The 26610-nt window shown below is 45.4% G+C and overlaps 1 protein-coding gene and 1 long non-coding RNA gene across 7 annotated transcripts in view; one reads left to right on the forward strand and one right to left on the reverse strand.

Annotated features, from left to right (window-relative positions):
- LOC139542371 (C4b-binding protein-like) overlaps window positions 1-26610 on the forward strand; it is an 80978-nt gene that overhangs the window by 29365 nt on the left and 25003 nt on the right. The gene's annotated exons all lie outside the window — the stretch shown is intronic.
- Window positions 12255-25696, reverse strand: LOC139542375 (uncharacterized). The gene is made up of 2 exons (XR_011668497.1): window positions 22055-25696; window positions 12255-15165 (listed from the first exon to the last, which is right to left on the reverse strand). It is a non-coding gene; the product is annotated as an uncharacterized lncRNA (long non-coding RNA).

The following is a 26610-nucleotide window of genomic DNA, read 5'->3' on the forward strand; positions in this document are numbered from 1 at the left end:
ATGTTGAATTTTTGTTGCACACATATCCAGTAAAAAATGTGTGGGATTACATAATAAAAACAGTTTGACTGGAGAATTTCTTTACATGTTTTTATTCATTTATTTGCCAAGTACACTGCTCAAAAAAATAAAGGGAACACTTAAACACAATGTAACTCCAAGTCAATCACACTTCTGTGAAATCAAACTGTCCACTTAGGAAGCAACACTGATTGACAATACATTTCACATGCTGTTGTGCAAATGGAATAGACAACAGGTGGAAATTATAGGCAATTAGCAAGACACCCCCAATAAAGGAGTGGTTCTGCAGGTGGTGACCACAGACCACTTCTCAGTTCCTATGCTTCCTGGCTGATGTTTTGGTCACTTTTGAATGCTGGTGGTGCTTTCACTCTAGTGGTAGCATGAGACGGAGTCTACAACCCACACAAGTGGCTCAGGTAGTGCAGCTCATCCAGGATGGCACATCAATGCGAGCTGTGGCAAATCAAATCAAATCAAATTTTATTAGTCACATACACATGGTTAGCAGATGTTAATGCGAGTGTAGCGAAATGCTTGTGCTTCTAGTTCCGACAATGCAGTAATAACCAACAGTAATCTAACCTAACAATTCCACACTACTACCTTACACACACACACACAAGTGTAAAGGGATAAAGAATATGTACATAAAGATATATGAATGAGTGGTGGTACAGAACGGCATGGCAGATGCAGTAGATGGTATAGAGTACGGTATATACGTATGAGATGAGTACTGTAGGGTATGTAAACATAAAGTGGCATAGTTTAAAGTGGCTAGTGGTACATGTATTGCATAAAGATGGCAAGATGCAGTAGATGATATAGAGTACAGTATATATACATATGAGATGGGTAATGTAGGGTATGTAAACATAGTATTAAGTGGCATTGCTTAAAGTGGCTAGTGGTACATTTTTACATAATTTCCATCAATTCCCATTTTTAAAGTGGCTGGAGTTGAGTCAGTATGTTGGCAGCGGCCGCTAAATGTTAGTGGTGGCTGTTTAACAGTCTGATGGCCTTGAGATAGAAGCTGTTTTTCAGTCTCTCGGTCCTTGCTTTGATGCACCTGTACTGACCTCGCCTTCTGGATGATAGCGGGGTGAACAGGCAGTGGCTTGGGTGGTTGTTGTCCTTGATGATCTTTATGGCCTTCCTGTGACATCGGGTGGTGTAGGTGTCCTGGAGGGCAGGTAGTTTGCCCCTGGTGATGCGTTCTGCAGACCTCACTACCCTCTGGAGAGCCTTACGGTTGTGGGCGGAGCAGTTGCCGTACCAGGCGGTGATACAGCCCGACAGGATGCTCTCGATTGTGCATCTGTAGAAGTTTGTGAGTGCTTTTGGTGACAAGCCGAATTTCTTCAGCCTCCTGAGGTTGAAGAGGCGCTGCTGCGCCTTCTTCACAACGCTGTCTGTGTGGGTGGACCAATTCAGTTTGTCCGTGATGTGTACACCGAGGAACTTAAAACTTTCCACCTTCTCCACTACTGACCCGTCGATGTGGATAGGGGGGTGCTCCCTCTGCTGTTTCCTGAAGTCCACAATCATCTCCTTTGTTTTGTTGACGTTGAGTATGAGGTTATTTTCCTGACACCACACTCCGAGGGCCCTCACCTCCTCCCTGTAGGCCGTCTCGTCGTTGTTGGTGATCAAGCCTACCACTGTAGTGTCATCCGCAAACTTGATGATTGAGTTGGAGGCGTGCATGGCCACGCAGTCGTGGGTGAACAGGGAGTACAGGAGAGGGCTCAGAACGCACCCTTGTGGGGCCCCAGTGTTGAGGATCAGCGGGGTGGAGATGTTGTTACCTACCCTCACCACCTGGGGGCGGCCCGTCAGGAAGTCCAGGACCCAGTTGCACAGGGCGGGGTCGAGACCCAGGGTCTCGAGCTTGATGACGAGTTTGGAGGGTACTATGGTGTTAAATGCTGAGCTGTAATCGATGAACAGCATTCTCACATGGGTATTCCTCTTGTCCAGATGGGTTAGGGCAGTGTGCAGTGTGGTTGCGATTGCGTCGTCTGTGGACCTATTGGGTCGGTAAGCAAATTGGAGTGGGTCTAGGGTGTCCGGTAGGGTGGAGGTGATATGGTCCTTGACTAGTCTCTCAAAGCACTTCATGATGACGGAAGTGAGTGCTACGGGGCGGTAGTCGTTTAGCTCAGTTACCTTAGCTTTCTTGGGAACAGGAACAATGGTGGCCCTCTTGAAGCATGTGGGAACAGCAGACTGGGATAAGGATTGATTGAATATGTCCGTAAACACACCAGCCAGCTGGTCTGCGCATGCTCTGAGGACGCGGCTGGGAATGCCGTCTGGGCCTGCAGCCTTGCGAGGGTTAACACGTTTAAATGTTTTACTCACCTCGGCTGCAGTGAAGGAGAGCCCGCAGGTTTTGGTAGGGGGCCGTGTCAGTGGCACTGTATTGTCCTCAAAGCGGGCAAAAAAGTTGTTTAGCCTGTCTGGGAGCAAGACATCCTGGTCCTCGACGGGGCTGGTTTTCTTTTTGTAATTCGTGATTGACTGTAGACCCTGCCACATACCTCTTGTGTCTGAGCTGTTGAATTTCGACTCGATTTTGTCTCTGTACTGAGACTTAGCCTGTTTGATTGCCTTGCGGAGAGAATAGCTACACTGTTTGTATTCGGTCATGCTTCCGGTCACCTTGCCCTGGTTAAAAGCAGTGGTTCGCGCTTTCAGTTTCACGCGAATGCTGCCGTCAATCCACGGTTTCTGGTTTGGGAATGTTTTTATCGTTGCTGTGGGTACGACATCGTCAATGCACTTCCTAATGAACTCGCTCACCGAATCAGCATATTCGTCAATATTGTTGTTGGACGCGATGCGGAACATATTCCAATCCGCGTGATCGAAGCAGTCTTGAAGCGTGGATTCAGATTGGTCGGACCAGCGTTGAACAGACCTGAGCGCGGGAGCTTGTTGTTTGAGTTTCTGTTTGTAGGCTGGAATCAACAAAATGGAGTCGTGGTCAGCTTTTCCGGAAGGGGGGCGGGGGAGGGCCTTATAAGCGTCGCGGAAATTAGTATAACAATGGTCTAGTGTTTTTCCAGCCCTGGTAGCACAATCGATATGCTGATAGAATTTAGGGAGTTTTGTTTTTAGATTAGCCTTGTTAAAATCCCCAGCTACGATGAATGCAGCCTCAGGGTGTGTGGTTTCCAGTTTACAAAGAGTCAGATAAAGTTCGTTCAGGGCCATCGATGTGTCTGCTTGGGGGGGAATGTATACGGCTGTGATTATGATTGACGAGAATTCCCTTGGTAGATAATGCGGTCGACATTTGATTGTGAGGAGTTCTAGATCAGGTGAACAGAACGACTTGAGTTCTTGTGTGTTGTTATGATGATCACACCACTTCTCGTTAATCATAAGGCATACCCCCCCGCCCCTCTTCTTACCGGAAAGATGTTTGTTTCTGTCGGCGCGATGCATGAAGAAACCAGCTGGCTGCACCGACTCCGTTAGCGTCCCTTGAGTTAGCCATGTTTCCGTGAAGCAGAGCACGTTGCAATCCCTGATGTCTCTCTGGAATGCTACCCGTGCTCGGATTTCATCAACCTTATTGTCAAGAGACTGGACATTGGCGAGTAGTATGCTAGGGAGTGGAGCGCGATGTGCCCGTCTCCGAAGCCTGACCACGAGACCGCCACGTTTTCCCCTTTTTCGGCGTCGCACAGGGTCGCCGGCTGGGATCAGATCCATTGTATTGTGTGGAAGGCAAAACACTGGATCCGTTTCGGGAAAGTCATATTCCTGGTAGGAACGATGATGAGTTGACGTTAATCGTATATTCAGTAGTTCCTCCCGACTGTATGTAATGAAACCTAAGATTACCCGGGGTACCGATGTAAGAAATAACACGTAAAAAAACAAAATACTGCATATTTTCCAAGGAACATGAAGCGAGGCAGCCATCTCTTTTCGGCGCCGGCAAGAAGGTTTGCTGTGTCTGTCAGCGTAGTGTCCAGAGCATGAAGGCACTACCAGGAGACAGGCCAGTACATCAGGAGACGTGGAGGAGGCCGTAGGAGGGCAACAACCCAGCAGCAGGACCGCTACCTCTGCCTTTGTGCAAGGAGGAGCAGGAGGAGCACTGCCAGAGCCCTGCAAAATGACCTCCAGCAGGCCACAAATGTGCATGTGTCTGCTCAAACGGTCAGAAACAGACTCCATGAGGGTGGTATGAGGGCCCGACGTCCACAGGTGGGGGTTGTGCTTACAGCCCAACACCGTGCAGGACGTTTGGCATTTGCCAGAGAACACCAAGATTGGCAAATTCGCCACTGGCGCCCTGTGCTCTTCACAGATGAAAGCAGGTTCATACTGAGCACATGTGACAGACGTGACAGAGTCTGGAGACGCCGTGGAGAACGTTCTGCTGCCTGCAACATCCTCCAGCATGACCGGTTTGGCGGTGGGTCAGTCATGGTGTGGGGTGGCATTTCTTTGGGGGGCCGCACAGCCCTCCATGTGCTCGCCAGAGGTAGCCTGACTACCATTAGGTACCGAGATGAGATCCTCAGACCCCTTGTGAGACCATACGCTGGTGCGGTTGGCCCTGGGTTCCTCCTAATCCAAGACAATGCTAGACCTCATGTGGCTGGAGTGTGTCAGCAGTTCCTGCAAGAGGAAGGCATTGATGCTATGGACTGGCCCGCCCGTTCCCCAGACCTGAATCCAATTGAGCACATCTGGGACATCATGTCTCGCTCCATCCACCAACGCCACGTTGCACCACAGACTGTTCAGGAGTTGGCGGATGCTTTAGTCCAGGTCTGGGAGGAGATCCCTCAGGAGACCATCCGCCACCTCATCAGGAGCATGCCTAGGCGTTGTAGGGAGGTCATACAGGCACGTGGAGGCCACACACACTACTGAGCCTCATTTTGACTTGTTTTAAGAACATTACATCAAAGTTGGATCAGCCTGTAGTGTGGTTTTCCACTTTCATTTTGAGTGTGACTCCAAATCCAGACCTCCATGGGTTGATACATTTGATTTCCATTGATAATTTGTGTGATTTTGTTGTCAGCACATTCAACTATGTAAAGAAAAAAGTATTTAATAAGAATATTTCATTCATTCAGATCTAGGATGTGTTATTTTAGTGTTCCCTTTATTTTTTTGAGCAGTGTATATTATTTATTCGATGACATCCACAAATTAATTGTGAGAGTCTATAATATAATTTCCATCAAATGCAGTTTTGGAGCGAAATGCAACAATAGTCAAGATAGCAGAGTAGGCTCTTTCAACAATGAGACCAACGTTGAGGAAGGTGGTCTTGATCACGCTGTTGGACCGGGACCAGCCCCGCCGAAAGCGCAGGTCTGTGTGGTTCCAGAGATGGCTAAACTCCCGAAAGCAGGCAGGGGAGTTCCATCGTCTCATTCAAGAGCTTCGAATGTTTGGAGAGGAATTCCGAAGTTACTTTCGTCTGGACCACATTCAGTTCGATCACCTGCTCCAGATGGTTGGAGCCAGGATCGCCCGGATGGATATCAACTACCAGGAGTCCATCAGCCCAGTTGAACGCCTGGCGATTTGTCTCCGGTAAGCTACATTCTAGGACATTTTGAAAGCCTTTGATACCATAATTGATTGATTCATTGTTTTTATGTGCAACCTAGCTACTTAAAAGGGTTCTCCGGCTGTCCCCATAGGAGATCCCTTTTTGGTTCCAGGTAGTACCCCTTTTGGTTCCAAGTAGAACCCTATTTAGGTTCCATGTATAACATTTTCCCCAAAGGGTTATACCTGGAACCAAAAATGGTTATCGGGACCCTCCGGGACTCTGCCTTTGGCCAGGCACTTCAGGATGGCACCCTGGAGATTCCACCACCTGCATCATTCCCTGGAGCTGAAGACCTGGGACCTGTTCCCCACGTCTTCGTCGGCGACTAGGCCTTCCCTTTAAGACCCAACTTCATGAGGCCATACGCTGGACGCCAGCTGCCATTGCCAAAGCCTGTAAGGATCTTTAACAAACGATTGTCCAGGGCAAGGTTAGTTGTTGAATGCGCCTTTGGGATTCTGGCAGCCCGGTGGAGAATGTATTGGAGAGTGCTTGGTCTCAGCCCCTCAAATGTCGATGCCTGCGTGAAGGCCACATGTGTTCTCTATAACTACCTGTGGAGGTCATTCCAGGAGCCGCTCCGGATGGAGATGGGCACGCCAAATGGTCCCCTACCTGATGTCACCAGGGCAGGTGCCAACAACACCCCCAGACAGGCACTCCAGGTGAGGGAGAAGCTGACCACCTACTTCTCATCGCCAGCAGGTGAAGTCCCATGGCAGTATGCCGTGGAGTGAAACTGCTCTTTTAAGAGCCCCCTAACACAAAGGTTATTTTAAGAACCATCCACCATTGTCCATAAAGTTGCATTTTTTCCACAGATTACTTTGTATCATTGTCTCTCTTCATTTGGAAGTTATATTTAAGTGAAATTTGGGAGTAAAGACCACACCGTAACCCCTTCCCTCTCCCATTAACGTCAGTATTATACACACCTGGCATGGTACATCAGGTGAGCGGGAGCACTAATTAAGGTTATACGACATACAGTTAGTATGATAACAAAGGGTAACCTAGGGTCCATACAAATAGTACAGTTTACCACCATGTTCACTGGCCTGACAAAATACAGGTGGGAAAAAAACGAATTGGGAAGAGAATGACGTGTTTTTACTTTCATCTAGATAAGGTATTTCTTAATTTTTTTTATACATTTGCTAACATTTCTAAAAACCTTTTTTCGCTTTGTCATTATGGGCTATTGTGTGCGGATTGCGCAGTATCTTTATTTATTTAATCCATTTTAGAATAAGACTAAGGTAACAAAATGTGGAAAAGTGAAGGTCTGAATACTGATTTACTGTAGGCCTATTCTTGTGTGTATTAATAATCTAAACCCGATCTAGTGTGACAGTAAAACAAGCAGTGAATGATATCATGCAATAAACAAATAATCTAAACCCGATCTAGTGTGACAGTAAAACAAGAAGTGAATGATATCATGCAATAAACAAATAATCTAAACCCGATCTAGTGTGACAGTAAAACAAGAAGTGAATGATATCATGCAATAAACAAATGTTGCTTAATGAGTCCGGTGACTTTCATTGCATTTGTCAGGATTTCATCATGTATGTTCTTCCTGTGATTGCCCTGTATAAAACAAGTCTTATCTATTGATTTTGGTCGGAGACGGGAGAAAAGAAGCCTAACATAAATGGAGTTGAGAGCTCAAAAATAAATGTCTGTATGTTGTAATAAATAAGTTATTCCATTGTAGCACAAATTTTGTTTGTTAGAAGGGGAGAATACTGAGTTGTGTGACATGAGATTATAAATCGATCATAAAATCATCATCCATTTATAATCTCATGGTGATTGTTATTATATCCCTCCCAGGAACTCTGTCATACAATGAGACAATGTTGCACAGCGTGAGAGTCACTTTTCACTGTAGACACTCAACATAATGGAGAGCCAAACCTTTCAGATCTTGACCAGAAATGACAAACCACTTCCGGTTGTAGCCCCTCTTTCAAACTAATAACCTCAATATAAAAGTTTTCCATCATGATATGTGATTACTGTATATTAAGAGATCAGATATGTGTACATAAAGTTGGTAAAACATGTAAGGAATGTCTTTGCTGTAATCACTTTAAGAACATGGTTACAGCAGAACTGTTCGTGAGGAAGCTGTGATGATATTGTGTTAACCACAAACACACAATAATACTTACAGTATCTTACTGCTTAGAAACCATGCATAAAATATGCAGTAATCTTGCCCAAGTATTTGGAAGCATATCTACAGCTTTGACAAATATTGTGTCAGAGCTGGGAGGAGTGGCAGGAAATTATGAAAGGGTGTGCCGTTTCCTCAGTTACTCTACATGAGTCACACTTAGAATTGTTCTTCATAGCACATTTACATGGAGTGGTTCTGATACTTTAAATACAAAAGTGGTGATTATTTTTTATTTTTTTATTTTTAAACAATCCATCCAGCTCAGCGTGCCACTCCTTCAGGGGTGTAATCAGTAGTCCAAACAAATGTTCAGTTTCTCAACTTAAACGAGTCTCTACTTGACAAATTCAGGTAGCTCCCTCCCCATTTCGTTCCGTTGGCTTCCATTTAAGAAACGTTTTGCAACAGAATCGGCGTAATAAATCAAATCAAATGTTATTTGTCACATGCGCTGAATACAACAGGTGTAGTAGACCTTACTGTGAAATGCTTACTTACAAGCCCTTAACCAACAATGCAGTTCAAGAAAGTGTTAAGAAAATATTTACAAAATAATCGAAAGTAAAAAATAATAAAAAGTAACACAATAACAAAAACAAGGATAAATACAGGAGATACCGGTACCGAGTCAGTGTGCGGGGGTACAGGTTAGTCGAGGTAATTTGTACATGTAGGTATGGGTAAAGCGACTATGCATAGATAATAGACAGCAGTGAAAAACTAATGGAGGGGGAGGGGGGGGGGGGGGTGTCAATGTAAATAGTCCGGGTGGCCATTTGATTAATTGTTCAGCAGTCTAATGGCTTGGGGGTAGAAGCTGTTAAGAAGCCTTTTGGTCCTAGACTTGGCGCTTTGGTACCGCTTGCCGTGCGGTAGCAGAGAGAACAGTTTATGACTTGGGTGACTGGAGTCTTTGACCATTTTTTGGGCCTTCCTCTGAAACCGCCTAGTATATAGGTCCTGTATGGCAGTGATGTACTGGGCCATACGAACTACCCTCTGTATCGCCTTACGGTCAGATGCCAAGCAGTTTCCATACTAGGCAATGATGCAACGGGTCAGGATGCTCTCGATGGTGCAGCTGTAGAACTTTTTGAGGATCTGGGGACCCATAACAAATCTTTTCAGTCTCCTGAGGGGGAAAAGGTGTTGTCGTGCCCTCTTCACGACTGTCTTGGTGTGCTTGGACCATGATAGTTTGTTGGTGATGTGGACACCAAGGAACTTGAAACTCTCGACCCGCTCCACTACAGCCCCGTCGATGTCAATGGGGGCCTGTTGGGTCCGCATTTTCCTGTAGTCCACGATCAGCTCCACTGTCTTGCTCACATTGAGAGAGAGGTTGTTGTCCTGGCACCACACTGCCAGGTCTCTGACCTCCCTATAGGCTGTCTCATCGTTGTCGGTGATCAGGCCTACCACCGTTGTGTCATCAGCAAACTTAATGATGGTGTTGGAGTCGTGTTTGGCCACACAGTCGTGGGTGAACAGGGAGTACAGGAGGGGACTAAGCACGCACCCCTGAAGGGCCCCCGTGTTAAGGATCAGCGTGGCAGATATGTTGTTGCCTACCCTTACCACCTGGGGGCAGCCTGCCAGGAAGTCCAGGATCCAGTTGCAGAGGGAGGTGTTTAGTCCCAGGATCCTTAGCTTATTGATGAGCTTTGAGGGCACTGGTGTTGAACGCTGAGCTGTATTCAACTGCATTCTCACATAGGTGTTCCTTTTGTCCAGGTGGGAAAGGGCAGTGCGGAGTGCGATTGAGATTGTGTCGTCTGTGGATCTGCTGGGGTGGTATGTGAATTGGAGTGGGTCTAGGTTTTCCGGGATGATGGTGTTGATATGAGCCATGACCAGCCTTTCAAAGCACTTCATGGCTACCGACGTGAGTGCTACGGTGCGGTAATCATTTAGGCAGGTTACCCTCGCTTCCTTGGGCACAGAGACTGTGGTGGTCTGCTTGAAACATGTAGGTATTACAGACTCGGTCAGTGAGAGGTTGAAAATGTCAGTGAAGACACTTGCCAGTTGGCCTGCGCATGCTTTGAGTACACGTCCTAAAAATCCGTCTGGCTTTGTGAATGTTGACCTGTTTAAAGGTCTTGCTCACATCGGCTTCAGAGAACGTGATCACACAGTCGTCCGGAACTGCTGGTGCTCTCATGCATGCTTCAGTGTTGCTTGCCTCGAAGCGAGCATAAAAGGCATTTAGCTCGTCTGATAGGTTCACGTCACTGGGCAGCTCGTGGCTGGGTTTCCCTTTGTAATCCGTAATAGTTTTAAAGCCCTGCCACATCCGACAAGCGTCAGAGCCGGTGTAGTAGGAATACACCCAGGTTCACTACTGAGTTGACCTGGTTGGTTCCTAGCTGGGGTATTTTGCAATAAACTGTTAACTTAAAACAGAAAATGTTTTTCAACGAAAACAAGAGTTTTTATTGGACAAATTCTGGGGTGTATTCATTACGTCTCACAACGGAAACCGTTTATCATTTAAGAACCAAATGGAAGCAAACGGAACTGTCACGCCCTGATCTGTTTCACCTGTCTTTGTGCTTGTCTCCACCCTCCTCCAGGTGTCGTCCATCTTCCCCATTATCTAACCCCTGTGTATTTATACGTGTGTTTTCTGTCTGTCTGTTGCCAGTTCGTCTTGTTTGTTCAAGCCTACCAGCGTTTTGTCTCAGCTCCTGTTTTTCCCTAGTCTCTCTTTTTCTCGTCATCCTGTTTTTTAAAAACTTTTGCCTGTCCTGACCCTGTACCTGCCCACCTGACCACTGCCTGTCTCTGACCCTGCCTGCTGTCCTGTACCTTGGCCTCTGCTCTGGATTATCGACCCCTGACTGCCTTGACCTGTCGTTCGCCTGCCCGTGGTTACAATAAACATTGTTACTTCACACAGTCTGCACTTGGGTCTTACCTTGATTCCTGATAGGAATGAAACGGAGAGGGACCTACCTTAATTTATTCAATAGAAACTCGTTTTTGTATTTTTTGTTATTGATAAGACCCAGGAAATTACAACCTTTTTTTAGTCGCACTAATGCAAAAAATACACAGCATAAATTCAAAGCACACTTCTAATTAACATTGCAATTCGAACCGAATGCAGTTCATAAACCCTGCAGAAAACCACTATAACCCATAAAATAATGTGTGCCTCTGAGCTTTCATTGTGTCTTCAGACAGTTACCAATTTGATAGGCCTATGCACAATTCATTACATAGGCATCTCTGTCACAGCCATGGTCTGTTCACAATTCCGAGAGGCATGAGGGGAAATTATATTTTCTCTTGTCCTAGACCCTATAAGCTATTTTCCTATTCAGTCCCAATCTCACTGAAACATAAATTCCTGACTCCTGTCTCACATGGAAATTCCTAACTTTATTCTGTAATCCATAGGTTGCTTTATCAAAGCACTTCTCTCACTTATGGATGTCAAAATACCGCTAATAACATTTCCCCCGCTTCTTTGCGATGTCTAGTATATGCTGCCCATCTGAGAGCTTCGGTTGAGAATGTGTGATCAACAAATGGTATGAGAGTAGATGTCTATTTTCAGGGGCGCAACTTTGGTTTTAGAAGTGAGGGGGACATAACTTGGTGGGGGGTCTGGGGTACCTCCCGTTTTTGGGGGCATCTAAAGCTCATTTCCTGCATTTCTACACAATCTAATATGACCCATGGCCCTTTAGCAGTCTCTATTTAGAACATAAAGTAAGCAAAAATGCCCAAGCTAGGTAAGATATCATTATTAAATATGTTTAAGTGATTGATAAGGCCGAACTAGATCAATGATAATTCAATAACCTATATTGTGTTGTACCTTTAACCAATAGCTTAACAAATGAACAACTCTTACAAATGAAGTACAAAGATTGTCTTTATTAAGCCAGCCCGAGCCGCCTGAACGCGCCAACACAACTTCCTTCCCATCTTTTTTTTTATGTCTCAAGGAAAGGTTGGAAAACAATTTTTTAAATAAAAAACCACATTAACAGTACACCCTCCATATAATTAATATATTTTTACTTGCACACAATATAGCTGAGTCACCCCGTCCTACCCCTAGGGGTCCACGTCCCTGCAGCGCACCAACCCAACACACCAAACCAACATTTATTATTGGTTTCAGGTGTGTAAGGCCAAGGCCAAAGTGTCAACCAACAGTACAGCAGACCCCCAAGGCCAGGACTGAGCAGCCCAACAGCTAGGGATTGCCTAATAGGTATCTCCCATGACGTGGGCATGTTTTCAATACAGACTCCTTTTGTCGTACTGTATTCCATATGGCATCCAGACCTTATAAAAGTTCCACAGTATACACTTAGTCTTGTAATAAATACAATCTAGTGATGCATAACTTGACATTTCTTCCATCCATTGTGGGTGTAAGGGCACAAGGCGAGACCCAAATGCAGACACAGGAGGCAGATGGTTGAGCTCCGATATTTATTACACCAAAAGGGCTAGGCAAAAGGCAGGTCGGGGACAGGCGAGAGTTCATAAACCAGGTCAGAGTCCAAACAGTACCAGGGCATAGGCAGGCTCGAGGTCAGGACAGGCAGGGGTTCAGTGAACAGGTCCGAGTCCAAACAGTACAAGGGGATAGGCAGGCTCGAGGTCAGGCAGGCGGATTCGTAGTCAGGACAGGCAAGGGTCAAAACCAGCAGGACTAGGAAAAAACAGAGACTGGGAAAACTAGGAGCTAGAAGAAACACTGGTTGACTTGGCAAGACAAACTGGCACAGAGAGACAGGAAACACAGGGATAAATACACTGGGGACTCATGGAGAAAACAGGAGACACCTGGAGGTGGGTGGAGACAATCAGGGCGTGACAGTGGGAGGATAACCAACCTTCCAATTAATGGCAATGCATTTCTTAGCCGCTATAAATGCTAGGTTACACAGTTTCTTCTGATAAGTCTCCAGTATCAACATTTCCAAGCAAACAAAAACAGGGAGAAGGGAGAATCTGTGCACAGATAAAAGAGCATACTCTTTGACAGAATTCAGCCAGCCTTCACAAGACCACAACATATGCAAATATGTCCCCTTTTGTGTTTTACACTTCCAACAGAATAATTACATTTCTATGTGCATGATATTCAGTTTCACTGGCATATAGTACATTCTATGGATAGGCTTAAACTGCAGTAATTTATGTCTGAGATTCTATGAACACGACTGGGCATTCTAACATATCTTTATCCATTCATCATCATCAACAGCGTCTCCCAGGTCTTCCTATTTTATTTTATTTTATTTCACCTTTATTTAACCAGGTAGGCTAGTTGAGAACAAGTTCTCATTTGCAACTGCGACCTGGCCAAGATAAAGCATAGCAATTCGACACATACAACAACACAGAGTTACACATGGAATAAACAAAACATACAGTCAATAATACAGTAGAAAAAAATTAAAAAGTCTATATACAGTGAGTGCAAATGAGGTAAGATAAGGGAGTTAAGGCAATAAATAGGCCATGGTGGCGAAGTAATTACAATATAGCAATTAAACACTGGAATGGTAGATGTGCAGAAGATGAATGTGCAAGTAGAGATATTGGGGTGCAAAGGAGCAAGATAGATAAATAAATACAGTATGGGGATGAGGTAGATAGATGGGCTGTTTACAGATGGGCTATGTATAGGTGCAGTGATCTCTAAGTTGCTCTGACAGCTGGTGCTTAAAGCTAGTGAGGGAGATGTGAGTCGCCAGCTTCAGTGATTTATGCAGTTCGTTCCAGTCATTAGCAGCAGAGAACTGGAAGTAAAGGCGACCAAATGAGGAATTGGCTTTGGGGGTGACCAGTGAGATATACCTGCTGGAACGCGTACTACGAGTGGGTGCTGCTATGGTGACCAGTGAGCTGAGATGAGTCGGGGCTTTACCTAGCAGAGACTTGTAGATAACCTGTAGCCAGTGGGTTTGGCGACGAGTATGAAGCGAGGGCCAACTAACGAGAGCGTACAGGTCGCAGTGGTGGGTAGTGTATGGGGCTTTGGTGACAAAACTCACTATTGTTCGACATGTTTTGTGTCATCGGGAAAAGCCTTTATCAACCCTTGATACAGTTTGGAAATGAACTTTAGAGACTGCCTTAAAATAGTTTCAATCTTTTTGCCTGTCCAGTGTTTGCCGCACAGAGAATGTAAATGTAGAAATAAAGTGTATCTGCAAAAATTCACCTCAGCTCCGTCAGACTAGTCATCCCTGGCTACCTGACCCTGATGAGACCCCTTTCACCATCTGATCCTGCTCCGATGAGGCATGACAAATAATTCCATTTGTGTACATTTATACATTCTATTATCCATGAATAGACTAAATGGTTCAACAATTTAAATGACTATTACTCCCGGATCTCAGACTGTAGCCTACCTATCAACTCAAGATGGAACTTTGAATCCATTCACTGATGGTTATAATATACTGCAAAATCTTCCCTGGCTGTCTGACCCTGCTGGGACACCTGTCACCATCTGATCCTGCTAAGACATGATTAGCATAGTGTTGTGTACTGACTGTGCACCATGACAGTGAAGCCTTGTGAAAATGGATGGGGCGGCAGGTAGCCTAGTGGTTAGAGCGTTGGGCCAGTAACCGAACGGTTGCTAGATCGAATCGCCGAACTGACAAGGTAAAAATCTGTTGTTCTGCCCCTGAACAAGGCAGTTAACCCACTGTTCCTGGGCCGTCATCGTAAATAATAATTTGTTCTTAACTGACTTGCCTAGTTAAATAAAATAAAAAAAATGGAAAGCCTGTAAAGCTGTTTATACCATGGCAGTGTGAAAAGTAGGGAATTAGCTAGGGAAACTGACAGATCAATAACGGTACATTGTTATACTGACTAGTAAAAGCTTGCATTGCACTGAAAAAACGTCAGAATATTGGAGAAGACCCAGATGCAGACAGTGTCGAAGTAACAAAAGTGTATTACTAGAACAGGTGGCAGGCAAAACGACAGGTCAAGGGCAGGCAGAGGTCAGTAATCCAGATCAGAGTCCATAAGGTACAGAACGGCAGGCAGTCTTGGGGTCAGGGTAGGCAGAGGTCAATAATCTAGGGTGGTGTGACAAGGTACAGAACGGCAGGCAGAAATGGTCAAAACTGGGAAAACTAGAAAACAGGAACTAAAAAAAAGACAGGTGCAAGGGAAAAACGCTGGTAGGCTTAACGAACAAAACAAACAACACAGGTACAAATACACTGGGGATAATGGGGAAGATGGGCGACATCTGGAGGGGGGTGTAGACAAGCACAAAGACGGATGAAACAGATCAGGGTGTGACAGGTCTTCAATCGTTTGGCCGCTGGTTTCATCGTTTGATTCAGGTCTAGTGTGATTGAGAAAAAAACAATAGCTAAGTTAGTGACTTTGGCTAACTCTGCTAGCTAATTTTACAATGGTACATCATCAAATTTACTTCTGTTGAAACGGGACAAAACAAAGGTTACCAAACATTTCCATACACATAACAGCTCTTAGATACTGCTACCAGACAGATAGCTAGAGCTGAACTGGCTGTGGTAGCTACTAGCTAGCTAACTAGCTGCTCGTACTGTAGGTCATCAGTGGCGGATTTAGGCATAGGCGACATGCGCAGCCGCCCAGGGCGGCATCTTGCCGGGGGCGGCATGGGGCGCCCGCACAAAAAAAGAAGATTGGAATATATATACAGTGGGGAGAACAAGTATTTGATACACTGCCGATTTTGCAGGTTTTCCTACTTACAAAGCATGTAGAGGTCTGTCATTTTTATCATAGGTACACTTCAACTGTGAGAGACGGAATCTAAAACAAAAATCCAGAAAATCACATTGTATGATTTTTAAGTAATTAATTTGCATTTTATTGCATGACATAAGTATTTGATCACCTACCAACCAGTAAGAATTCCGGCTCTCACAGACCTGTTAGTTTTTCTTTAAGAAGCCCTCCTGTTCTCCACTCATTACCTGTATTAACTGCACCTGTTTGAACTCGTTACCTGTATAAAAGACACCTGTCCACACACTCAATCAAACAGACTCCAACCTCTCCACAATGGCCAAGACCAGAGAGCTGTGTAAGGACATCAGGGATAAATTGTAGACCTGTACAAGGCTGGGATGGGCTACAGGACAATAGCCAAGCAGCTTGGTGAGAAGGCAACAACTGTTGGCACAATTATTAGAAAATGGAAGAAGTTCAAGATGACGGTCAATCACCCTCGGTCTGGGGCTCCATGCAAGATCTCACCTCGTGGGGCATCAATGATCATGAGGAATGTGAGGGATCAGCCCAGAACTACACGGCAGGACCTGGTCAATGACCTGAAGAGAGCTGGGACCACAGTCTCAAAGAAAACCATTAGTAACACACTACGCCGTCATGGATTAAAATCCTGCAGCGCACGCAAGGTCCCCCTGCTCAAGCCAGCGCATGTCCAGGCCCGTCTGAAGTTTGCCAATGACCATCTGGATGATCCAGAGGAGGAATGGGAGAAGGTCATGTGGTCTGATGAGACAAAAATAGAGCTTTTTGCTCTAAACTCCACTCGCCGTGTTTGGAGGAATAGAAGGATGAGTACAACCCCAAGAACACCATCCCAACCGTGAAGCATGGAGGTGGAAACATCATTCTTTGGGGATGCTTTTCTGCAAAGGGGACAGGACGACTGCACCGTATTGAGGGGAGGATGGATGGGGCCATGTATCGCGAGATCTTGACCAACAACCTCCTTCCCTCAGTAAGAGCATTGAAGATGGGTCGTGGCTGGGTCTTCCAGCATGACAACGACCCGAAACACACAGCCAGGGCAACTAAGGAGTGGCTCCGTAAGAAGCATCTCAAGGTCCTGGAGTGGCCTAGCCAGTCTCCAGACCTGAACCCAATAGAAAATCTTTGGAGGGAGCCGAAAGTCCGTATTGCCCAGCGACAGCCCCGAAACCTGAAGGATCTGGAGAAGGTCTGTATGGAGGAGTGGGCCAAAATCCCTGCTGCAGTGTGTGCAAACCTGGTCAAGAACTACAGGAAACGTATGATCTCTGTAATTGCAAACTAAGGTTTCTGTACCAAATATTCAGTTCTGCTTTTCTGATGTATCAAATACTTATGTCATGCAATAAAATGCAAATTAATTACTTAAAAATCATACAATGTGATTTTCTGGATTTTTGTTTTAGATTCCTTCTCTCACAGTTGAAGTGTACCTATGATAAAAATTACAGACCTCTACATGCTTTGTAAGTAGGAAAACCTGCAAAATTGTCAGTGTATCAAATACTTGTTCTCCCCACTGTATATATATATGAGAGAGAGAAATAATGGTGACATTTGATCGGTTTGGTTCGATCGGTTTTCTATCACTCAGTTGCACGCCATGTCGATGATATTATGTCACCGTGTGGGACTGTGGGTCAATTAACCTTGTCGGAGTGGGCGCCCTGTGTCACGTTCTGACCTTAGTTCCTTTGTTTTAGTATGGTCAGGGCGTGAGTTGGGTGGGTAATCTATGTTTTCTATTTCTGTGTTGGTTTTCTGTGTTTGGCCTGATATGGTTCTCAATCAGAGGCAGCTGTCAATCGTTGTCACTGATTGGGAACCATATTTAGGCAGCATGTTTTCTGTTGGGTTTTGTGGGTGGTTGTTTTCAGTCTTTGTGTGTCTGCCCACCAGATAGAACTGTTTCGGTTTTCACTTTGTTGTTTTTGTATTTTGAGTTGTTCACTTCCATTAAATAAGATGAACAATTACCACGCTGCGCATTGGTCCTCTGATCCTTCAAACTTCTCCTCCTCAGACGAGGAGCAAGACGACAGCCTTTACAGAACCTCCCACCAAAACCGGACCAAGCAGCGTGGTAACAGGCAGCAGCAACAGGAGTGGCAGCGATACCTGGAGTACTGGACTTGGGAGGAAATATTAGACGGCAAGGGACCATGGGAACAGCCGGGTGAATATCGCCGCCCCAAGGCAGCTGGAGGCAGCGAAAGCCGAGAGGCGGCATTATGAGGAGCTAGCTCGGCAGCGCGGCTGGAAGCCCGAGAGGCAGCCCCAAACATTTCTTGGGGGGGGGGGGGGGGGGGCACACGGGGAGTGTGGCAGAGTCAGGAGTCAGACCTGAGCCAACCCGTGCTTACCGTGAGGAGCCGAGGATGGAACCAGAGCCAGTCGGGGTGGAATTGGAGGTGAGCAAGGGGAGTGAAACAGAGACAGTGAAGGAGTTAATGGGGAGATTGGAGGAGAGAGTTATGAGGGAGGTGCTGTGTTGGTGCATGAGGCACGATATCCGCCCGACGGAGCATGTCGGGGATTTGATGTCACCTGAGTCAGCTCTCCATACTCGCCCTGAGGTGCGTGCTAGCCGTCTGGTGAAGACTGTGCCAGCCCCACGCAACAGGCCTCCTGTGCGCCTCCCTAGCCCTGCACGTCCTGTGCCAGCTCAGCGCACTAGCTCTCCTGTGGCAGCCCCTCGCACCAGTCCTGCGGTGCCGGCACCACGTACTAGGCCTCCTGTTCCTGCTCCCCGCACCCGCCCTGAGGTGCGTGTTCCCAGTCCGGTACCACCAGTTCTGGCACCACGCACCAGGCATACTGTGCGCCTTCAGAGTCCAGTATGCCCTGTTCCTGCTCCCCACACTCGCCCTGAGGTGCCTCGCACCAGCCCAGTACCACCAGTGCCAACACCACGCCCCAGGCTTCCTGTGCGTCTCCAGAGCCCTGTAAGCCCTGTTCCTCCTCCCCGCACTCGCCCTGAGGTGCGTGTCCTCAGCCCGGTACCACCAGTGCCGGTACCACGCACCAGGCATCCAGTGCGTCTCCAGGGTCCAGTACTCCCTGTTCCTGCTCCCCGCACTCGCCCAGAGGTGCGTGTCCCCAGCCCGGTACCACCAGTTCCGGCACCACGCACCAGGCCTACTGTGCGCCTCAGCAGGCTAGAGTCTTCCGTCTGTCCAGCGCCGCCTGAGCCGCCCGTCTGTCCAGCGCCATCTGAGCCGCCCGTCTGTCCTGAGCCGTCAGAGCCGCCCGTCTGTCCTGAGCCGTCAGAGTCGTCCGCCAGTCAGGAGCCGCCAGAGCCGCCCGCCAGTCAGGAGCCGCCCGCCAGTCAGGAGCCGCCAGAGCCGCCCGCCAGTCAGGAGCCGCCAGAGCCGCCCGCCAGTCAGGAGCCGCCCGCCAGTCAGGAGCCGCCAGACCCGCCCGCCAGTCAGGAGCCGCCAGAGCCGCCCGCCAGTCAGGAGCCGCCAGAGCCGCCCGCCAGTCAGGAGCCGCCAGAGCCGCCCGCCAGTCCGGAGCCGCCCCTCAGCCCGGAGCCGCCCCTCAGCCCTGAGCCGCCCCTCAGTCCTGAGCCGCCCCTCAGTCCTGAGCCGCCCTTCAGTCCGGAGCCGCCCTTCAGTCCGGAGCCGCCCCTCAGTCCAGAGGCGCTCCTCAGTCCAGTGGGGTTCTTTATTAGGGTTCCCAGGCGCTCAAAGGACGTCACTGAAGCGGACAAAGACAATGGTGGAGTGGGGTCCACGTCCAGCGCCAGAGCCGCCACCGCGGACAGATGCCCACCCAGACCCTCCCCTATAGGTTCAGGTTTTGCGGCCGGAGTCCGCACCTTGGGGGGGGGGGGGGGTACTGTCACGTTCTGACCTTAGTTCCTTAGTTTTGTCTTTTGTTTTAGTTGGTCAGGGCGTGAGTTGGGTGGGTAATCTATGTTTTCTTTTTCTGTGTTTGGCCTGATATGGTTCTCAATCAGAGGCAGCTGTCAATCGTTGTCCCTGATTGGGAACCATATTTAGGTAGCCTGTTTTCTGTTGGGTTTTGTGGGTGGTTGTTTTCAGTCTTTGTGTGTCTGCACCAGATAGTACTGTTTCGGTTGTCACTTTGTTGTTTTTGTATTTTGAGTTGTTCACTTCCATTAAATAAGATGAACAATTACCACGCTGCGCATTGGTCCTCTGATCCTTCAAACTTCTCCTCCTCAGACGAGGAGGAAGACGACAGCCGTTACACCCTGATTGTAGTTTGTGAGCTAGGCAGGCTATTGCCTGGGTAGGTCTCCCACTCAGAAGTACGAGATGGGGAGGGGGCGGGGGTAGGTTGACCTCAGGTCTCCCCACTGGAAGCCTGAGGTAGGGGGAGTGGATGACTCTATCAAATAGCGCACCTCTTACTTTGTACAGTACTAATGCAATTAGTTTTGCAATTTAGTTTGTGTGTTTTTTGTTTGAAGTGCAATAGTGTAATAATCAGGTTCTCTTCTTTCTAAGTGTGTTATTCTATTTGTGTGATATAGGATTTGTGCAATTTTGTTTTATTTGTGTGTTTTTTGTTAGCAATAGGGTAATAGGGTAATAATTAGATTCTCTTTTTTTATTTGTATTTATATACTTAAATTTGTTTCTATTTGTCTTTGTTACTTCTTTTTTTATATTTATGAGTCTTATTTTGTATATATATATATATATATATATATATATATATAGTTTTAAATGTTTTAAATGTTATGATTATTTATTTGTGTTGTTCCAAATGTCGGAATAAAAATTACAGTTAGTGCAGAATGGTGCTTTTTTTGTTGGGGGCGGCTAAAGGGGGGGGGGGGGTAGTTCGCCCAGGGAGCCATATAAGCTAGAACCGCCACTGCAGGTCATTCACCTAAGTCAAGAGGGGATGAAATATTAGCTAATGTAACATGTCAGTTACACTACTAGCTCAGCACTGGGAATACACTTTTTTGTTGTTGTCAAACAGCGGTTACCTTGCCAGCTAGACCACTCAACTAAACAGTAGCCAGTTTCTGCTCTGCTTGCATTTACAACTCGGAGAACAAAAGCACTTGCACTGAGACGCAGTGCCTTAGACCGCTGCGCCACTCGGGAGGCCATGAACAGAAGTTCTTCCACACCGATCTCGACAAGCCACTTCTGTATGGACCTCGCTTTGTGCACGGGGACATTGTCATGCTGAACCAGGAAAGGGCCTTTCCCAAACTCTTGTCACAAAGTTGGTAGCCCAGTATCGTCTAGAATGTAATTGTATGCTGTAGAGTTAAGAGGCCTAGCCCGAACCATGAAAAACATTCCCAGACCATTATTCCTCCTCCACCAAACTTCACAGCTGGCACTATGCATTGGAGCAGGTACCATTCTCCTGGCATCCGCCAAACCCAGATTCATCCGTCGGACTGCCAGATGGTGAAGTGTGATTCATCACTCCAGAGAACGCGTTTCCACCGCTCCAGAGTCCAATGGTGGCGATCTTTACACCATTCCAGATTATGCTTGGCATTGGTGATCTTAGGCTTGTGAGATGCTGCTCGGCCATGGAAACCCATTTCATGAAGTTCCCGACAAACAGTTATTGTGCTGACGTTGCTTCCAGTGGCAGTTTGGAACTCGGTAGTGAGTTTTGCAACCGAGGACAGACAATTAATACGCGCTACGCGCTTCAGCACTCGACGGTCCCGTTCTGTGAGTTCTTCAGTAAGGCCATTCTACTGCCAATGTTTGTCTGTGGAGATTGCATGGCAATTTTATACACCGGTCAGCAACGGATGTGACTGAAGTAGCCAAATCCACTAATTTGAAGGGGTGTCCACATAATTTTTTATATATAGTGTAGTTACTCTATCATTACTAAGTATTACTAAGTAATTTACTCTGAATTCTTTACATAGTGGTGCAGCCAAGCCGACAAGGTAGTGCAACACCCCTCTTATTTGGGGAGAACCCTGCATAGTGACCATATCTTGGTTTTAAAAGGGAATTTCACCCTGAATCTCCCACGGAATATAGTCACTACTATATTAACAACATTACGTTTTTGCAGTGATGTAAATGACTTAACTAAAAAATACTTGAAAGTACTACTAAAGTCGTTTTTTTTAGGTATCTGTACTTTACTATTTATATTTTTGACAACTTTATACTTTTACTTTAATACATTCCTAATGAAAGTGATGTACTCCTGTAATGCCCGAGGTGCAGTGGATGAACAGGAGTCAAACGCAGGAGACAGAGTTCAGAGTAGCGTTCCAAATTTAATTCCCCACACGGGTGCACACACGACGCTACTCAAAAAACAAATGCTTCACCACAAACAAAGTGAGAAACACGAAAATCACCAACCTACGTACACGTACCCTGACACACAAGAATGTACAGAGTGTACACACAACAATCCCGCACACCCAGCAGGCCGGGCTGCTGGGTAATAAAGCCCCACAAATCACCCTAACCACAAACAGGTGTACCTACTCAACACAAAAGGGAGGGGGAGGAAAAGTCAGTAGCAGCTAGTAGGCCGGTGACGACGACCGCCGAGCGCCACCCGAACAGGAAGGGGAGCCACCTTCGGTGGGAGTCGTTACATCTCCATACATTTTCCCTGAAACCCAAAAGTACTCGTTACATTTTGACAGGAAAATGGTCTAATTCACACACTTATCAAGAGAACATCCCTACTGCCTCTTATCTTTCCTAAACACATGCTTCATTTGTAAATTCTCTCCGAGGGTGAGAGCGTTCCCCTGGCTATCCGTAAATAAATAAAAACTATAAAATGGTGCCATCTGGTTTTCTTAATATAAGGAATTTGAAATGATTTATACTTTTACTTTTGATACTTTAGTATATTTTAGCAATTACATTTACTTTTGAAACTTAAGTATATTTAAAACCAAATACTTTTACACTTTTACTCAAGTAGGATTTTACTGGGTGACTTTCACTTTTACTTGAGTCATTTTCTAGGTATCTAGGTATCTTTACTTTGATACTTTTTCCACCACTGCGTTTGTCATAAACGTTATAAACATTATCCAAACCACAAGCTAGAACGAGCACATTTTCATTTGACGTATTTTCATCAGGAAGTTTCGACTTCCTGTGTATTCGTCAGCTCATAGTGAATCACAAAGTCAGGCATTCATAGCAAATGCAGACACCGCCCCACTACGTACAAACTTGCCTGATAGTGTTGTTTATTTCGAACGACCAACACACACTAATATCAGAACTTCTCAAGGCACACATTTTTTATGGTCTGTTTTTCACTCACATTTGTCATCAAGCGCGAAAATGTGTAATCTTTCATAGTTTCTACCTACCAGAGATGTACTGTGTCAGCTCGTATATTTAGCAATGAATCAGCTGATAGGAACATTACTGAAAGACTTTCCTCTTTTTCCTAAACTCGGCACCTGATGGCTTAGATCTTTTCTTATCCATTTGTGTTGATTTGGCACTGGAGCATCAATACATTACCCATCCCCCAACACTGTCAACCAAGTCAAGATTAAACCAATTCACCTTGGTGGTGTGCAGACTGGTTTTATATTATTCTTAACGATTTCGCACAAACCCCCAAAAAATGCAACAATATGTCTGTGAAACTATATATTCACAGTATTATGAATGAATTGTGGTTTATTTGGTAGCATTTCGTAGTGTGACTGATTTGACTAATTGCATTAGTACTGTACAAAGTTAGAGGTGCGCTATTTGATAGATTCCCCCGCTCCCCCTAACTCGGGCTTCCAGTGGGGAGACCTGAGGTCAACCTACCCCCTCCCCATCTCATACTTCTGAGTGGGAGACCTTCCCAGGCAGTAGCCTGCCTAGCTCACAAACTAGAATCAGGGCACACACTCCGACAAGGTTAATTGACCCACAGTCCCACATGGTGACATGATATCAATGTCACATTACAAAAAAAATTGTGCGGACGCCCTGTGCCGCCCCGGGCGGCTTCCTATGTCGCCTATACCTAAATCCGTCACTGCCTACAAGAATAGTCCCAGTAAACAAAAATTACGCTGAAAATATGTCTAAAATATGTATTTTTCCAGACGTTGAAGTTCGATTTAGGTTCTGAATGAAAGGTGAAAATATGTATTTTCCGAACATTGAAATCAGGTCAATTTTCATTTCTCAATGAAAGTTGAAAATATGTCATTTATAGACATCTATGTTTGGGCCAAATCAAGGCTGGACCAGACTGGACTAAATGTGAAGCAAACATAGACGTCTATTTATTTATTTTTTTAAACCTTATACTTTTACTCAAGTAGAATTTTACTGAATGACTTTTATGTGAGTCATTTTCTATTAAGGTATCTTTACTTTTACTCAAGTATGATAGGTTGATAGACTTTCCACCGGTGGAAATTGGGTAACGGTGCATATGTATAATAATTGCAATGCCATTATGCACTCCAGTCTGTCTAATACAGCGGTCTCCAAACTTTTCTAGAATGAGCTACTTAAAAATAGTTTTTTACATGTTGTGAGCTACAAAACTAGCTTTCAAATAGGCACATTCTTCTCTTCCCTGCAACTCTTCCCCAGGTACTTAGTGTACAATAGAAAGTCGTGCACTATATTTTCTGGCAATATACCTGGTAGAATAATGGTTAAAACAACTCGGAGAGTCCATGTCAATGCTTAAATCTGAATACCTTTTTCAGGGATGGGGGGATGAAAGAAATGTTTTATTTTGTATAATTCCCCTTTAATTGGGCATCTAGCTAGTGAGGAATGTGCCATCTAATGTGTTGATAGCAGCAGTAGTACAGAGCCATTGCTCATTTCATGGCTAAGTTAGCAAATGACAAATAATATATATAAATAACATACTTACTCATGATATACACTACTTCTGCCATGTAAGCCTAATTTGCAGTTAACGTTTAATTGAGAAGGTTTCTGGTAAAGTATTTCTATCATCCCTCAAGATGGTTATCACATCAATTGGCTACACACAGTGATAGACAAATTGAGACCCCTGATCTAATACATCCACAGTGGGATTTCGACTGTTTGTATTTATTGTAAATATAATTCATTATTGTATTTTATTTTTAAGTTATGTAACACCATTACAACCTTGTTTAGCATTATTTAGTCCAAATATGGCATTATTCCACTCTTTGGATTAGTTCACATGGGGAACTTTTATTTTGAAGGCAAACCGCAAATTCCACTATTCACACTAGCTTCAAGACCGCTGCCATCCAGGAAGTTCGCAAAATAAACGTTAATTTGCTGTTGCGAAACAGGCAGACAGAGTTGCCAGTTGAAGAAGTTGTAGCTACACTACTTGAACAATAAGGTAAGACTATGAGTTTTCCTAATACTATAACTGATCATTATTGGACATTGTTATAGAAGAAAGTGCGATGTACGCAAACACAGTAGCTAGCTAACGTTAATTAGCCATGCTAGCTAGCTCGCAGTCTCCAGTACCAGCTAGCTAACTTAGTTGTGCCTATATTTTATTATGAACACAGTGTGATTACGACAAGTGGATATTGAGAAAAATTCATCCGTATAAGAGGGGATCAAACTTTACAGTACAGAGCAAACCAACCAATCCAGGAAACCGTGTGCTGCTGCTGCTCGTTACAGGAAACGAAGACGTCATGCAGCCCTCTAAAGACGTCTGTTGGTCCTTGACAATATGGATGGTCCACCTTGCCTTCATGGTTCTCACTGTTCAAGGTAGGGTCATCTAGAAGCAGAACTCTATTTCTCCGAGTGCATGTTTTCATTCATTGGTTTGAAGCGTGTACCACATAGTTTCTAAACCCAGAGGCGCAACACTCCGAGACTTCCGGGAACGCTTGTCAAATAGACCAGGCCAGGGTTTGAGAAGGCAATGAGAAAAGTTGGGATACAAATTGGGGGAAACCAACATTAGTTTCCTATTGACCCCCATTGTAAAATCGGCAACTTGGTCGTCGTCGATTATTTGTTTTTGTTATACAGAAATAACACATGTCGATAGGCTGCAGTGTTGTTCAGGAGTACATGAAGCCAGGTCAAAAATCCCAACCGATGGTTTGTAATGCTTCCATGCAGGGAAATGGAGCCAATGGAAAGACTCGAGGTAAAGTTGTTTTTAGATTCGGACATTCAACATACATTAGCCAAAATCCATTTAAAATGGTAAACATCAATAACTAATTCATTGATTGTCACAAACATAAAAATAGATATGGTTTAGTCTATAAATGACATTTTACAACCTGTTTAGAATAAAAATTCCAGTTTTGATTTGCTTTTTACTTTTCCCACTGTTAGGTTAACCTTTTTCTAAAATAGATTAAATAGTCCTCCCCCCCCCCCCCCCAATCTACACACAATACCCCATAATGTATTTAAATATATATATTTAACCAGGCAAGTCAGTTAAGAACAAATTCTTATTTACAATGACGACAAAGCAAAACAGGTTTGTGCAAATTTTTAGTATTCAGACACTTTACTCAGTCCTTTGTTGAAGCACTTTTGGTAGCGAATACAGCCTGGCGTCTTCTTGGGTATGACATTACAAGCTTGGCATACTTGTACTTGGGGAGTTTCTCCCATTCTTCTCTGCAGATCCTCTCAAGCTCTGTCAGGTTAGGTGTGGAGCGTCGCTGCACAGATATTTTCAGGTCTCTCAAGAGCTGTTCGATCTGGTTCAGGCTTTGGCTGGGCCACAAGGACATCCAGACTTGTCCCGCAGCCACTCCTGCGTTGTCTTGGCTGTGTGCTTAGGGTCGTTGTCCTGTTGGAAGGTGAACCTTCGCCCCAGTCTGAGATCCTGAGCGCTCTGGAGCAGGTTTTCGTCTAGGCTCTCTGTACTTTACTCCATTCATCTTTCCCTCAAACCTGACTAGTCTCCCAGTCCCTGCCGCTGAAAAACATTGACACAGCATGATGCTGCCACCACCATGCTTCACCATAGGGATAGTGCCAGGTTTCCTCCAGATGTGACGCTTGGCATTCCAGCCAAAGTTTTACATTTTTGTTTCATCAGACCAGAGAAT

This window comes from Salvelinus alpinus, chromosome 17, assembly GCF_045679555.1.
Source record: "Salvelinus alpinus chromosome 17, SLU_Salpinus.1, whole genome shotgun sequence".
Taxonomy (NCBI): Eukaryota; Metazoa; Chordata; class Actinopteri; order Salmoniformes; family Salmonidae; genus Salvelinus; species Salvelinus alpinus.